General features: G+C 40.5%; 1 pseudogene; it reads left to right on the forward strand.

Annotated features, from left to right (window-relative positions):
• Positions 1-4,726: 4,726 nt before the first annotated feature.
• LOC115796087 (caspase-8-like) lies at positions 4,727-13,517 on the forward strand (annotated as a pseudogene).
• The last annotated feature ends 2,290 nt before the right edge of the window (positions 13,518-15,807 follow it).

Genomic DNA, 15,807 nt, shown 5'->3' on the forward strand with positions numbered 1-15,807 from the left:
CAACCCCCATCCCCCACCTCCATCTTGTCCCTCTCAACTCATCAAGTGAGGAAGGAGCTACGTAAGATCAAGGTGCGAAAGGCTGCTGGTCCAGACGGCATCAGGTCCAGGCTCCTGAGGTGCTGCGCAGATCAGCTGTGTGGCATCATGGGATACATGTTCAACCTGAGCTTGAAGCTGGGGAAAGTACCACAACTGTGGAAGACCTCCTGTGTGGTACCGGTACCAAAGACCAAACATCCAAAGGATCTTAGCAGCTACAGGCCGGTAGCCCTGACATCGCATCTAATGAAGACCCTCGAGAGGCTGGTCCTCAACCATCTACGCCTCATGGTGTCGTCTTCGTTGGACCCGCTGCAGTTCGCCTACCGGCCTGGCATCGGGGTGGATGACGCCATCATCTACCTCCTGCACCGAGCTCTGACCCACCTGGAGAAGCCTGGAAGCACTGTGAGGATCATGTTCTTTGATTTCTCCAGTGCTTTTAACACCATCCAGCCAGGACTTCTGAGAGACAAGCTGGAACTGTCAGGAGTGGACCACCACATCTCCGAGTGGATACTGGACTACCTCACTGACCGCCCACAGTACGTGAGGACACAGGGCTGTGTCTCTGACAGGCTGGTCTGCAGTATGGGGGCCCCACAGGGAACTGTGCTGGCACCGTTCCTCTTCACCCTCTACACTGCAGACTTCTCCATCAACTCCCCACACTGCCATCTGCAGAAGTTCTCTGACGACTCTGCCATAGTTGGCCTCATCACAGGTGAGGATGACTCAGAGTACAGACAGTGGACTCAGGACTTTGTGGACTGGTGCCAGCGGAACCACCTCCTGATCAACGCCGCTAAAACCAAGGAGCTGGTGGTGGATTTCCGCAGGCGCAGACCCACCACACGGACACCGGTGAACATCCAGGGAGTGGACATTGAGATAGTGGACTCTTATAAGTACCTGGGTGTTCACCTAAACAATAAACTGGACTGGACTCATAACACTGATGCGCTCTACAGGAAGGGTCAGAGCAGACTCTACCTGCTGAGAAGGCTGAGGTCTTTTGGAGTGCAGGGGACACTCCTGAAGACCTTCTATGACTCTGTGGTGGCATCAGCCATCTTCTATGCAGCAGTATGTTGGAGCAGCAGCTTATCTACAGCTGAGAGGAAGAGGATAGACAAGCTCATCAGGAAAGCCTCATCAGGATGTCCTCTCGACTCAGTGCAGGTGGTGGGAGACAGAAGGACTCTGACCAAAATAACATCACTGATGGACAAGGTCTCCCATCCCATGCATGAAACTGTTGCTGAGCTGGAGAGCTCCTTCAGTGACAGACTGCTGCATCCTAAATGCACAAAGGAGCGTTACCGCAGATCCTTCCTCCCAGCAGCTGTAAGACTTTATAACCATCACTGCTCCCAACAAAAACCACAATAGCCTACACAATGTAGGATAATATATAATATACTGTAAATAGTCCGGCCTGTTAAGGTTCAACACACAGGCACATCATGTACATTGTATATAGTGTTATTATTATTAGTAGTATTAAGGTTAATATTGTTTGTTGATTTTATATATATTCTTTTCTTAATAGTGTGAATTATTATATCTTTATTTATATTTATAATAACTGCGGCTGCTGTTACACCCAAATTTCCCCTCTGTGGGACAATAAAGGCTGTTTCTTCTTCTTCTTCTTCTTCTTCTAACGACGAGAGCAAATCCAGAATCAATTATTGATTGGTCGGTAATGACCTTATAAGATATGTTGTACAAGCAATGTCAAGTTTTAAAGTTTCCTACAGCTCCTGCCCAAACTTGAAAAAGGCTGACTCCACACAAAAGGATGCTGGGACAACTCAATTCAGTTTAAGTGCTTTATTGTCTTTTTGTTGAAATTGCAAGCTTTAGGTGCAGTGGCAAATAAGCAGGTGAATTAATGGTTGAGTAAGGTTGATAACCTTTAAACAGATAACAGACATATACATTAAACATCAAATTATAACAAATTCACTGCACCCTGAAAAAGATTTATTTAAACTACATGATTGAAAAAGGCACTACTTTTAGCAAAATGAACATTTATTTATCCAAACATTTTCTTAAGTCATATGGTCCATCAAACAATTTTAACTTTATTTACACATTTAAATATTTATTACATCTTACTCAAATAAAATGTTCTGCAGATTAAAATTTATCTGGGTCATTCATGAATTAATGTTCAATCAATTAATGAGCTGATCTTAAAATAACTCATAAATATGAATTATATTCAGTGCAAGTAGTGACACACATTACCAAATATTCTTTAAATAAACTTTAACTTTGTCCCACGTTCATCCAAAGAATAGTGTCAATTTAAATTAACATTTTACCATACCAGTGGGAGCTGTGAGCTGCAGGTCTTTCTCCTTGGTGTGACTGAAACAGTGAGCTGCACCTACCTACTGAGAGCTACTGAGAGAGGCAGGGAATGGAGTAACGGGGCGCTTGTTTCAGTGCGAGGCGCACTGCAGCTGGGTGGGCAGTAATCTTACCCTTGTTTATCTTGACAAGCCAAAATACCTAAAGCGCCACTATTGGATCATTGGTTTATAGATTTGATTTTAAAACCAACAGATAAAGGAGCAGTAAATAAAAAATATTGGAAATTTAATTCTAGACTATTTCAAAATCAAAATTATTGCAGGAAAAATTAATTAATTAATTGAAAGTTAACAAATTCCCATTTCCCAGTTTAAGTTTAAAATTAGGGAATTTACTGCATTTGCTGAATTTAGTTGTGATGAAATTAACAAACAGAAAAGAGAATATGAAAGCAAGTTGCTCAGAGAAATAAACCAGTGTTGTAGCAAAGTTGTAAAGATTTTGAGTCTGTGCACCCACTTTGGATGTTATGCACCCACTGGCCCATATTTATGGGCCTGATAACCACTAATAACGTCCATTTAATGGACTGATAACATTTGAAAGGGGAGAGCTGTGAATGAGTGTTGACTTATAAAAATTGTTTCTACAAGCGCCTCTCCTACACTCTGCCTTTGTCACCTGGTGATCTGAGAGCCAGACTCAGTGAAGCAATAAGAGGGCGGAAAGGGAAGAAGAAGAATGAGGACAGAGTAATAACGGTGTGTGTGGTCTTCTGGGGGATCTTCAGGAGAAGAACTGATGAATATAGAGTTGAAAGAGAGGCTCGATTTATACTCAGGTAAAATGCAAATTCAGATTTGGAGAAAATTTGAACTTAAGTGTATAATACTTTCCCATCTTTGTTACTACTTCACTGTTTCAAGGAGCATTTACTAATTAGCCTGTGCTAACTTCTTCCTGTCAAAACTGAATACACCAGAGGTTACCATCACTGTCCACCTGCACCACCCATCTGAGAGAATCTCTCTATATTCATCTTCCACATCCACTGCAGAGGTATTGTTCATGTAATTTGAAGTCTTTGTTTCTCTGAAAGCAGTGCATATTATTTTATCCCTGTATGACTGAAGGTGAAAGGCAGACATAGCTACACCTATTATTAACATTACCATCAATAAATAAATGTTGGCAGTTCAGCTTGTTTTACTCTCTGATTCTTTTTTACATGTCCTACAACTAGATGAAGGGAATCCAATTAAACCAGGCAAAAAAGCATTAAATGTTTTCATCTTTAATCGTTCCCATTTGTGTGAGATAAACTAATATGAACCTTAGCTTTCAATAGCTGAACTGACTCCCTTTCACAGCACTAACTTCAACAAAACATTTCTGGTGTCTGTGTGTTTTAGGGTGCTGGAGTATCAACCCTTCAGTGTGGTGTGCTGAGCTGGAGGACTTGTCGTCAGTTTTACATCCGCACTGCATACAACTCTGGATACTAAAGGTAAAACAGCAGTAGGTGGTTTCACGAGGCAATCTCCTTACTTTCCTTGTGATTTACTTCATAGAAACAAGTATTATTTCGCTCAGAGGACTGCTTTAATATTTTTAATTCTCACAATTTGTAATGCATTTGCATGAACTGGAGATACAACCTTTGTTGAGGTCTAAAGTGTGACAGAGGCGGAAATGAACAATCCGCAGGTCACAAGTCTGAAGAGTTAACATGAAAACCAGTTAGTTGCTGATTGTTTGTTTTCCAGGGTTTCTTTGTTACTCTTTGGATTCATTCTACATGCAGAACTTGCGCAATGATCAAAGGTACAGCGTCTTCACAACGTGACCCACGTAACGTGAAGGGCACAGAGCACAGAGCAGGTGGAGCGGGTGCGCACAGATGGCCACCTTGTGATCAATGCACCACTTTAATAGGAGTAAGCCATAGGCATGCATTCAGTTAACAGGGATTCAATTTTAATATATAAATAACGTAAATAAAAAAATATCCAGAGTCTGCATAGACCTGCTCTGCCATCCAAACGAAGGTCCCACCCTGACGGGTATGAGAGGAGTCAGTGGGATTCACCACAAACGTCAGTCTGAAGAGAAGCGAAATCTTATCCTAATTGAACATAACCCTTAGGACTAAGCTCCACGTGAACCTGAAAAGGAACACTTCCCATGACCTACTTTAGTCAAAAAAAAAGAGACCTCCCAAATCAGTCAGTCTCCAGGAAGATCAGGGTTAAACACCACACGATGACAGCGCAGCTCCAGGTTCAAACAGCTGCCATAATGACTGCGCCTGCTCTTATAAAGAGGAAAACCCTGCCCACAAGGGACGGCACATGGACTCAGGTTCCACTCCTCACAGTAGGAAGTAGTTTTTAGAGTTTTGAAGCCAAAGCGTCCTGCAGAGTTTTCTCCGAGCGCTGGAACAGGTAACTTCCAGTATACCTTTTAAACGAAGACTTTCTGAACAACGTTTTGTGTAATAAAACCTGCATTGTGTCGCTGTTAGCTTCAGTTGCGGTTGTTAAATTGTGTAACCGTTCTGTCAGGCAGATTCAGCATGTCGGCCAAAGACACCGTGAGGAACAATAAAACAGCCATTCAAACGATTTTGTCCGGAGACCACAGACTCATCCTCAACAAAGTTTATGAGAAAAATCTGATCACTGATCAGGAGTACAAAAATCTTAAAAGCCTCAACAAGGAAGATGTGGAGGGACACGTTATTGAGCTTGTGGATAAGCTCATGAATAAATGAGAAGATGTCTGCAAAGACTTCCTGAACCTCCTGCAGTACGATGATGACATTAAAACTACTTTCCCTCGGCTGAAGAACCTGCAGCTGAATGACAACCTCTTTCTACCTAAGCTGGTCCAACCCTGTTCACTTCAGCATGGTAATTACACATACATGTGTCTGAGACCACATTCTGTTTGGATGTGTAACTCTGTTTCACTCTGACTCCCTCACATGTTCTGTCAATAGATGGCTCCAGCCAAGAGGAGGTGAGGCCCTTCTACCGGAAAGGCAGATCAGCTCAGTCTGTGACAATGCTTATTTCAGAGACAGTTTAAGATTAATTATGTCTCCTTAGATAATATTGTAAGACATACGACCATCTCAAAGGCTGTGTTCTTATAGCCTATAGTAATAATTATGTGTATTTATCAGTCCCTCCAGGCCTGTGCTGGTGGGAGCAGTTCTGTGATCCAGAGCCTGTCCTCTATAGAAGAGGAGCTGGACACTTCAGAGGTGGCAGCACTTCGCTTCCTGTGTCGTGATGTTGTTAGCAGACGCCATCTGGAGGAGGTGAGCGCTGCATGTTTTATACTGTTACCTTTCCAACTGGTTTACTGACATTTTTCTCTCCTATAGATCAGGGATGTCAGAGGACTGTTCTCGAGATTAATGGAAAAAGGTCTCCTGCAGAACAATCATTTCCTTTCTCGGCTACTCTCAACTATTTATCGAACAGATCTCCTCAGGACCCTAGGAATCAGATCAGAGGAATCAGATGCTGGTCCTGTCCTGTCAGCATACAGGTAAAAGCAGTCATTTAATATTACAGCATACATATAGTAATAGTTGGTCCTTGAATGCTATCAGTTTGTAGTACAAACATTTTGTGTGTGTCTTTGTCTCCACATTTTCCATTTCATTCTTTTGCTCCTGTGTTAGGGTGATGCTGTACAGAATATATGACTCTATGAATAACGAGAATCTTATAATCATGAAGTTTCTACTGAGGAAAAAGCTGAAAGGAAAACTGGACCTTTGCAATGTAAGAACACACACACACACATTAAAAAAAAAAATCAATTTACTGTACAAGCAGTGCAGTAAGTACTGAAATGACCCACATGTAGGAATTTCTTAATGGCTACATCTTGGCTTCTCTTTTTATTTCTGTGTTGGTCTTAATCATAGAATGTATGTAAAAATTCACTCATCACTGCAGAAGTGATTTAAAGTCATGAAGATTCTGTTGAGTGTGTCAAAGCTGTAGCGCTGCGAGCATTACGATGTTTAGCTGCTGCCCATGTATCCTGTGTCAGTGGTGAGCCTTCCTGAGATGTTTATGATGCTGCAGTACAGTGGCAAACCAAGGAGGGAGTACTGATGAACATGATTACCCCGCCCCCGGAGAGGGGAACGGGGTATTGTTTTTGGTTTGTTTGTCTGTCTGTTTGTTTGTTTGTTAAGAATATTACAGCAAAACTACCTCTCCGATTCATATCAGATTTGCATGAAATATGGCTGGTGGCCCTTAGATCACCTGGTTAAATTTTTGCCGTAATTGGGTCGAGGTGAGAGGTCAAGTTTTTCTGAAAATCTTGTGAACACGATAACTCAAGAACCATGTGACCCAGCATGTTCAAATTCATGCCATAGATGCATCTGCTAAACTTCTCAGATGACTTAGTTCTTACCATAATAATGCCAGTCACAGAAACTGACAGTATTCTGGTGTGATGGTGGTTTCCATCTATTATGATTTTAGCATTTCTTATTCCTGGTTCTTACTTAGCCATTTACTTTTGAGTTGATATAGGCTCTTATGCACCCCTTTAAGATCTACTGAGACCTGCAATTATGTGTTTGAGAACTTCAGGGGAGTCATGCCACCTAAAGATTCTGCTGCCAGGTGGCTGAGGGGCAGCTGGCAGTATTTTTTTTTTTTTGTTCAGTCACTGAAATCATCTTGTCGGGCTTAAATTTGGTTTAGAGTGAAACTGATCTGATCTAGACTCTGGATTTTCAGGCTACTTGAATTTAACACAGAAAACTCCATTTACATTCAGAGAATGAGTTATTTTAGTTGAACCTTTTTGGGGGGGTGCAGGGAGCTACGTGTTATCTCTGTAATTCACAGTTTGGTGAGTGACGTTTGTCAGACGGACAGTGCCGTAGCGGGTTTGTTGTGTCCATTGCCACTTGTTTTGGAGCTGTTACGGCCACAGGTATCTGTAAACAGGCAGAAATAGAATTTCCTGCAGACACTCAAAGATTTGTAGTGTAAGGTTTGATGCCTTACACAGTGTTTAATATTTGGTTTGCAAATATAAATGTGTTTGCAGTTTTGTCCCCCAAAAAACGCAATTATCCTTTTGCGAAATAAAAAAGAGGTTCATTAATACTGAAGACAGTAAATTTACTCAGATTTTTACCTTAAATTCCACCTGCTGGTTTTTTCATTTGTTTGTTTGTGGAGTTTTTTTGTGCTGGTGATGATGCACTGTACCACATCAAAACTCACAATGTCAGTTTGAAGCTGAGTCACAGCTATGGAAATCCAAAGTATAATTTCCAAAAAAAGAAGTGTGCAAGTGTGTTTGTGACTGCCTTACTCAGAGCAGCTGTTAATCACAGCTGTCAGTGATAACAAACAACCCCAAAGGTCATACCAAATAACCATATCAAACCAAAATGTATGCGCTTGAATGTAAAGGAGCATAAAAGCCACTTAAACTTTAACTTTTGGAAAGATTTATTGGAGGTGTGCTTCAATATTTTTGACAAGTTTGGTTTGTGTCCCATTTGCAAACATGGATGAGGTGGGGTTTATGACCACTCACCATCTCTACATACAGTCTATGGTACATACACTTAATGCTACTGGATTTAAACTGTAACTGCAGAGCCTCTGTGAACTTAAACCAACTTTGCTGTTAATTGCAGACGGCGCTGGATGTGTTCGCTGAAATGGAAAAAAAAGACTTAATATCAGAGGGAAATGTCAATGTGCTGCGTGAAGTATTCCAAGAGTTGGACCCAGAACTGGCGATGATTATAGAAAACTACATACGAGGTCTGAGAGCCACTTTTCTGCTTTACCACAAAAAACATTCAGATTTAAACTGTTTCTGTGAGCATCATCCAATGATTGTACTCTTTACAGGCGTCCCCCAGCAGCACCAGGTATGGATAAGCGTGTGTGTGTGTGTGTGTGTGTGTGTGTGTGTGTGTGTGTGTTTCTAAACAGTTAGTATCCATTAACATCTGTTTGGTGTGACCTTCTTCCCACAGAGGGATCCGTCTCTGCCCATACCTGAAACTCAGCCCAGCTGTAAGAATCTCTCTTCAAGTATATTTGTAATTATTTCATTCTCACGTCTTACTGTTTGTCTTTTTTTAATGATCATATTACATTAGTTTTTTGTCCTTAAGGCAGAGGAGAGATTGTTTACACTGATGCACAGCCACAGCCCCCCTCTCTTCCCGATCAGGTAGTCCAGTCACAGACTCTCGTGCTTTCATTCATTTTTTGGTAACATTCTCAGTAACATTTATGAACAGTCTGTTTGTCGTGTTTGTGTCCTGCAGTCAGAATACTACACTCTGACTCGTAACCCTCGAGGTTTGTGTGTGGTCTTCAACAATGAAATCTTCACAGGATTAGAACTGAAAAGGCGAGGAGGAAGTCAGAGGGATGCAGGTAAAGTTCTTGCCTTTAAACAGTCACATGACCTGATTTGTGAATACAGTGCCTTTTTTAATGTTAGACAAAGATAACCCAAGTAAATACAAAATGCAGTTTTTAAGTGATTTATTTTATTAAGGCTGAACCTACCTGGCCCCGTGTGAAAAACGAATTACCCCTAAACCTAATAACTGGTTGTGCCATACTTGGCACGAAAACTGCCCTCAAGCATTTGCAATAACTGGCAATGAGTCTTTTATATGACTGGGAAATTTTGGCCCTCTCCTCTTTGCAGAATTGTTTTAATTCAGACACACTGGAGAGTTTGAACGTGAATGGCCTGTTTGAGTTCATGCCAAAGCATCTCAATTGGATTTAAGTCCAGAATTTGTCCAGGCCACTCCAAAACCTTCATTTTGATTTGTTTTGAGCCATTCAGAGGTGGACTTGTTGGTGTGTTTTGGATCATATTCCTGCTGCATATCTTGAGAGTACTCAAGCTTCAGGGAACAAACTGAGAAACCAGAAAATGTCCTTCAAGTTTTTCTTGTAGAGAGCAGAATTCATGAGTCAATCAGTTACAGCAAGCTGTCGAGGGCAGCGAATCAGCCCCGGACCATCACACTAACACCACCGTGTTTGACTGTGGGTATGATGATCTTTTAATGAAAGGCTGTGTTAGCTTTACAGCAGATGTAACGGGACTAAAACTTTCCAAATAGTTCAACTTTTTCCACAGAGGGCCAGGTAGGTTTAAAGGTATAGGTTTATTTATTTTTCTCTTAATAAATTACATAATCAGTTAAAAACTGCATTTTGTATTTACCTAGGTTATCTTTGTCTAACATTCAATTTTTTTTCATCTGAAGCACACAAGTGTGACTAATATGCAAAAAGATAAGAAATCAGGAAGGGGGCAAATACCATTTGACAGTGCTGTAGATGAATGTTTCATCTGGAAGCTACTGAAGCCTGTACCAGTTACAGATACAGGTCACATGTTCTATGGCTGTGCAATCTGCTGATACACCTTCATTTGTTTCTCTGTGACACAGATGCTCTGGACACAGTGTTCACCCGCTTAGGCTTTAAAGTGGTGATACACAACAACCTGACTGCAGCAGCAATGCTAAATGAAATAAGAATGCTTAGCAAGAGGGATTTCCAGAATGATGATGCTTTGGTGAGTAGATTCACACCTTCAGAGTTGTATCATGTAGCATGTAGTATGTAGTTCATGTGTTAGACTTAGATTTACATTTTGAAATATTCTTCTTGTTTTATATAACAAATGAGAAGATTGATACCACTGTCATGTATGTGAGGAGAGCTAAAAAAAAAAAAAAGTACTTAAATGTAATATAATATTGAATATTAAGTCTTAAAGTTATGAATCTTTGGGGTGATTTCAGTGACACTGACTGCGAAGCTTCATGTTACCTAATTCTAGTCACTGAGCTGACTCCAGTCAGACAAGTCTAAAACTGAACTGCTGAAATCCAAGCACGTGAACTGTGACCTGAACAATCGTCATGCAGATTTTCTAAACAGAGCATGGATATCCAGCTTCTCTGTGCTGTCTGCAGGTGTAAATCACAACAGATTTTGATCAAATTTAGCTCAAAATAATCTTTAGAGTCCTGCGTTTTTGCTAATTGTGTCACATTTGAAAAAATGTGCATTTGGTGCACTATTATTGCAAAACTTTGACAGAGAATAACACCAGAGGCTGACGTCCTGGAAATTTTGTGTCTGCACTGGAGTAAAATGTAATCTGATCTGATCTGTTTGGTCAGAAAATTTCAAACTATTCCTTCGTGAGCAGCACATGCTCATTTTGAGACATGGCTACATGCTGACGATAAGTATTGTAACTGTGACAGGTGTGATTGTGGGGTGACATTGCTCTCTGTCTTATTGAATGTGGCTCCATGACATTAGCTGGAGGGGACTCTAGACTGCAGCACATGAACACTAAAATCTTTTGATATTATTATTATTATGAATTTCACCTGATGATGCTCTTCTGTATCACAACATTTATACTACCTTCATACCAAGCAGGCCTTGGAAAGCAGCTCATGTAAGATCTCTATACACTGTCTAATGCGGTTGGCTCTCCACAGAGGGCAGAAATCATCAGAATCAGCACCAGAGGTTAACTGATCACAGCCAGTCTGCAACGAAAAAAAATCTTCTGTTTATTATTTTCCCTCATCTGCCAAATTACACTTCAATCCCTGCATAATATATTAAGATATATGTCTGCCTCTGATCTAAGGTGGTATGCGTGCTTTCCCATGGAGACGGGGGATGTGTCTTTGGCACTGATGGAAGCTTAGTGTGCCTGAAAGATCTAACACTCCCCTTTACAAGTGGAAGGGCCCCAACCTTAGCAGGGAAGCCCAAACTCTTCTTCATTGAAGCAAGTCAGGGTGCGAGTTTCCAGGAAGGATTCTTTCCCTGCACCTCAAGACCAGGAGAGGACGAGAGAGAGAGACAATTCACGCAGGAAGATTCTGACACAGGGCGACAGTGGGAGACGGTGCCTTCACAAGCAGACTTTCTGATAGGCATGGCCACTGTGGACGAGAACATGTCATTTCGAAACAGAGTCACAGGATGCATCTACACCCAGGAGCTGTGCAGACAGCTGACAAGATCAGCAGAAAGGTGAGAGACACCATTAGAGTTTAAGAGGATACCGTGTTTTTCTGGCAAAGATTAAAAACCACACTTGACGCCAAGTCAGTCGTAACATCTGCCGTAAATGATGCTCACTCACCAAAACCTGATGAATCAGTCCAGCCATTTGCTTTGTAAACAACTTACATATTTTGCATTTCTATACTGTAGCAAATAATGTACAATAAATTACACAGTACTTTATTGCAATTTCATAGTAACGGTGACATATTTAATTATTTGATGATGTATTTGAAATAATTCTTAGGTTTCAAAGTGTGATCTGTAATTCAGGGAGTATGGTGAGTGTCAGCTGTCAGGACTAACTTGTGATGTATAGTTTACCTAATCACAACTGTTATATCATTACTGACACGATGCACCCATAATATGTTTATTACACAACTATAAACTGCTCTTTGCTATAGCAAAAAGATGATTTTACTGCATTATATCTCTTTACATATCTGCATGTCTACTTTTGGTTATCATGTGTTCATATGAAACTTCAGACAGCAAGATGTTGTGTTAAAACATTAGAACTATTCAAGATGTATCATTTGCAGTGTGTGTGTGTGTGTGTGTGTGTGTGTGTGTGTGTGTGTGTGTGTGTGTGTGTGTGTGTGTTTGTTTTTCTTGCAGCCAGGACATCGATGACATCCTCACTGTCCTTACGCGAGTGAACAGGGAGGTCGGCAGAGGAGATTTTTTAAAGTACAAACAAATGCCAGAGCCCAGATACACTCTGGGCAAGAAGCTCGTCCTCAAATGTGTGTGACCTGACTGTGACCACAAGGAGGTGTGCACAAATCCCGGGGGTTTCACATATACTTGATTCTGGTTTACAGCTCAGCTGACAGTGTGTGTTTGTTTGTGTGTGTGTGCCAAATATGCATGGATGAATTTTGATTTACGCTTATCTCACGAATCAAACTTAATTTTGATTCGTGCAAGTCAGCAAGTCAGTTGTAATTAAGCAGGGGTCAGCTGATTTACAGACCACTCCTCCACATTTTGAAATGACTCACTAAAACAATTTAATTTAAGTGTACGTGTTCTTTAATAACAAATTGAAGCGATTACTAAATCTCATTTTTGTGATTTTATTGGTGGTTGTATAGAGTCCAAAGTATGTAAATCTTATATTTAAAGCTGGGGCACAGACCATGTTTTTTGCTATTAATGGACTAATAAAATCCATAATGACCTCTCAGAATATTGTAATTCAAGTGAGCTGAGGGCAAACCAGAGTCCTAAACCTCCCATATGGTCTGTTTTCAGACTTTTGAGCATCTAACCTGTGACTGCAGACTTTGACTAACAGAAATCATGAGTAGTAAAAATTCCATAAAGGCAAGTCATAAATTAAAAACAAACAAACACTGTTATCTATAGAAAACCTTGTGATATTTTGTTAGAGTCCATGTATGATACATGATGAACCTTTAATGGCTCAAAACAAAGTGAAATATAATCACAGAAATTTTGCTGTTGGAGAAGTGGAAGTAAACTCAGTATTTCTTCATAATTTCATTCCAAATTGTGATTTTTGTCTTGAATTATTCAGAATTTTGCTGCATTTTTCATTTAAGTGTACAGTGACTGTCTTAGCTGATTAGTTGATGTTATAACTGGCCTTGCTATGGGGAGGTAAACTGGTTATAAATGCCAAGGTTGTAAACATGTTCATTCCTGCTGTAGTGTTGGGCATTTTAACATGGGCGTCTGTGAGGACTGACTTACGTGTGCTTCTATTGGCCCCAGATGTGAGGAACACACCTGTGTTGTTTCTGTGGATGAGCACCATTTATTTCTGACCTCTGAGATTTGAAAAGGACAGCACCCCCGCTACATTTTCTCTGAACACAAGGACAAGGAGTTCCAGCTGACTGTAAGATAATGTCTTATGTAATGTATTGTGTAGCTATGAGTACAATAGTTAAACTGCATTAATTCACTTCATTGTCATAAAATTCTTTAAGCTCAGCTCTGACTGGGGTAGTGTTGTACTGATCTGAGGAGTCATTCAGATGATTTTGTCCACCTGACGCGTGCACTCTTTAGGATGAAGTTTATCAAATAGACGGCCAGCCCGTCGGCCTCTGTGTGATTGTCAACAATGACAACTTTATAGAATAAAACAAAAGTCACCATCAGTTCACACTAAGTGCATGTCTATGTCAGTATAGCCTAAAGGCAATATTACTAAACAATGTTTTGTTAAAAAATAAACATGTATCTAATGAAAGCTGTTGATCAGACTCATACCTGTGCAGCTCAGCAGTATAGTTCACAGACGGGTACCTTCCTTAATAGGCCGCTGATCTGCTCGATTAAATGCATTTCCCTCCAATATAAGGTTATCTCAGCCTTCCAAGACCACAGCCTAACTGGTGACAGTCACAGCTGGACAGAGACAAGTGCCTGCTCAGTATAAGATAATGTGGCATTAGTTTGTATCAAATAAGCAAATGTGCTTCAGCTTTGAGTTCAGTCCAAGCACTTCATTCCTTCAGTTTACACAGGTAACAGTAACTGTGGATGGTTTGTGACAAGGAGCATATCAGAATGTAAACAAATGAGCCACAAGGATGTGTTTTGAAAATAAACTTTATTTAAGTACTTTTTAAACCAGAAATGTATTTATTATTTATTTAGCTCATTTGGAAGGCATATATTGCTTAAATGGGCAGCGCCCTCTGAATGCCACTAGCCTTTCATCCACTGTGTCAGTAGGGCCTGGGTTATAGAGCAGTGGAAGTTGCCTCACCCACTTGTCCCACATTGTCCTAATAACTGCCAGCTTGTCGCTCTTACATCTGATAGCCCTTGTCTCTCGATTATCAAATCATAGTATGCTGGAGAAAATATGAAAATTCTTTGTGGCACAAAATGAGGCCCTGCCTGACTCTGCATCCCATATTTTGGCTGTTGATTCATCCATTGACTTATAGACCTAGCCAAGATGAGGACCCCCAAAATATGCATCTACATGTATTTTATCCAGCTCCTTCCACTTCACCAACGAAACACGCCTTCCTTCCTGATTAGTTATTTCAAAAATGATTTTTGGCATTGATTTGGGCATGATCCGCTCAAAAGCTGAGTTGATATATGTCCCATGAGTTGCTGCCATCCCAGTGGACCCTGGCAGTGCCTTTATTATGTTTTCTGCAGACAGTTTTGCCTGACATACACTGTTGCAAAAGTATTCATTCACCCATCCAACTCATCGAATTCAGGTGTTCCAACTACTGCCATGACCACAGGTGTATAAAACAAAGCGCCCAGGCATGCAGACTGCTTCTACAAACCTTTGTGAAACAATAGCTCGCTCTTAGGAGCTCAGTGAATTCCAGCGACAGAACACCTTTGGGATGAATCAGAGTGGAGACTGTGAGCCAGGCCTTCTCATCCAACATCAGTGTCTGACCCAGTGTTAATTTTGACAGCAAATTTTGATTTAGTTTAGTCATAGTCTTTTGACGAAAATTTGATTTAGTTTTAGTCATAATTTAGTCATCTGAATAGTTTTAGTTTTAGTCTAGTTTTAATTGACTAATTAGCGTAAGAATATTGTCGACTAAATCTACAGTCAATTGACCAAAATATAAAAAGTGTAAAATGTAAATGTTTTTTTCTTCAGTTCCCTTGAATTAGTTATTATACACACTTACACGAAATTAAACATTTATTAAAAGTTATGGAATATTATTAATGCTTGAAAGACCAATACACACTCAAAAATATTGAACAAACAACATCTTTATTTACCTGACCTTGTTTATTGAGCATAACAATAAAATGTTGATGAGTAGGCCTGCTCTGCCTGAAAAATTCATAGGCTACTGTGGAGTTCCCGGGTTTAGAGCAAATTTGTGCAACTGTGCATTTGATTGGATGTTTTCCTAATTTGTCCCACCCTGTCACAAAATTAAATCAGTTCTGATTGGATGTTTTCCTAACTTGTCCCTGCCTTTCACAAAATAAAGTAAGTTCTGATTGGATTTTGTCCCCGCCAAGCATTTTCATCTCGTTTTCATCCATTGACGAAAGTGTCAGTTAATTTTGTCATCATTTTTATCCTTTTAGGTAGTTTTTGTTTATTTATCATCTCATTTTTTTGTCCAAAATGCTCAACGTGAGCTGCCCCACTGATTTAAACAGATTTTAACATCTTAAACTCTGTCACCTCCAGCTCGGCCTCCTGTTTTTTTGTCAGTGCCACCATCTCCATACATTTTTTTAACCACTTTTTCAATTCAGGGTTGCAGGCGGGCTGGAGCCTGTCCCAGGTATTGGGCAAAAGGCAGAA

The sequence above is a fragment of the Archocentrus centrarchus genome, chromosome 17 (assembly GCF_007364275.1).
Source record: "Archocentrus centrarchus isolate MPI-CPG fArcCen1 chromosome 17, fArcCen1, whole genome shotgun sequence".
Classification (NCBI taxonomy): Eukaryota; Metazoa; Chordata; class Actinopteri; order Cichliformes; family Cichlidae; genus Archocentrus; species Archocentrus centrarchus.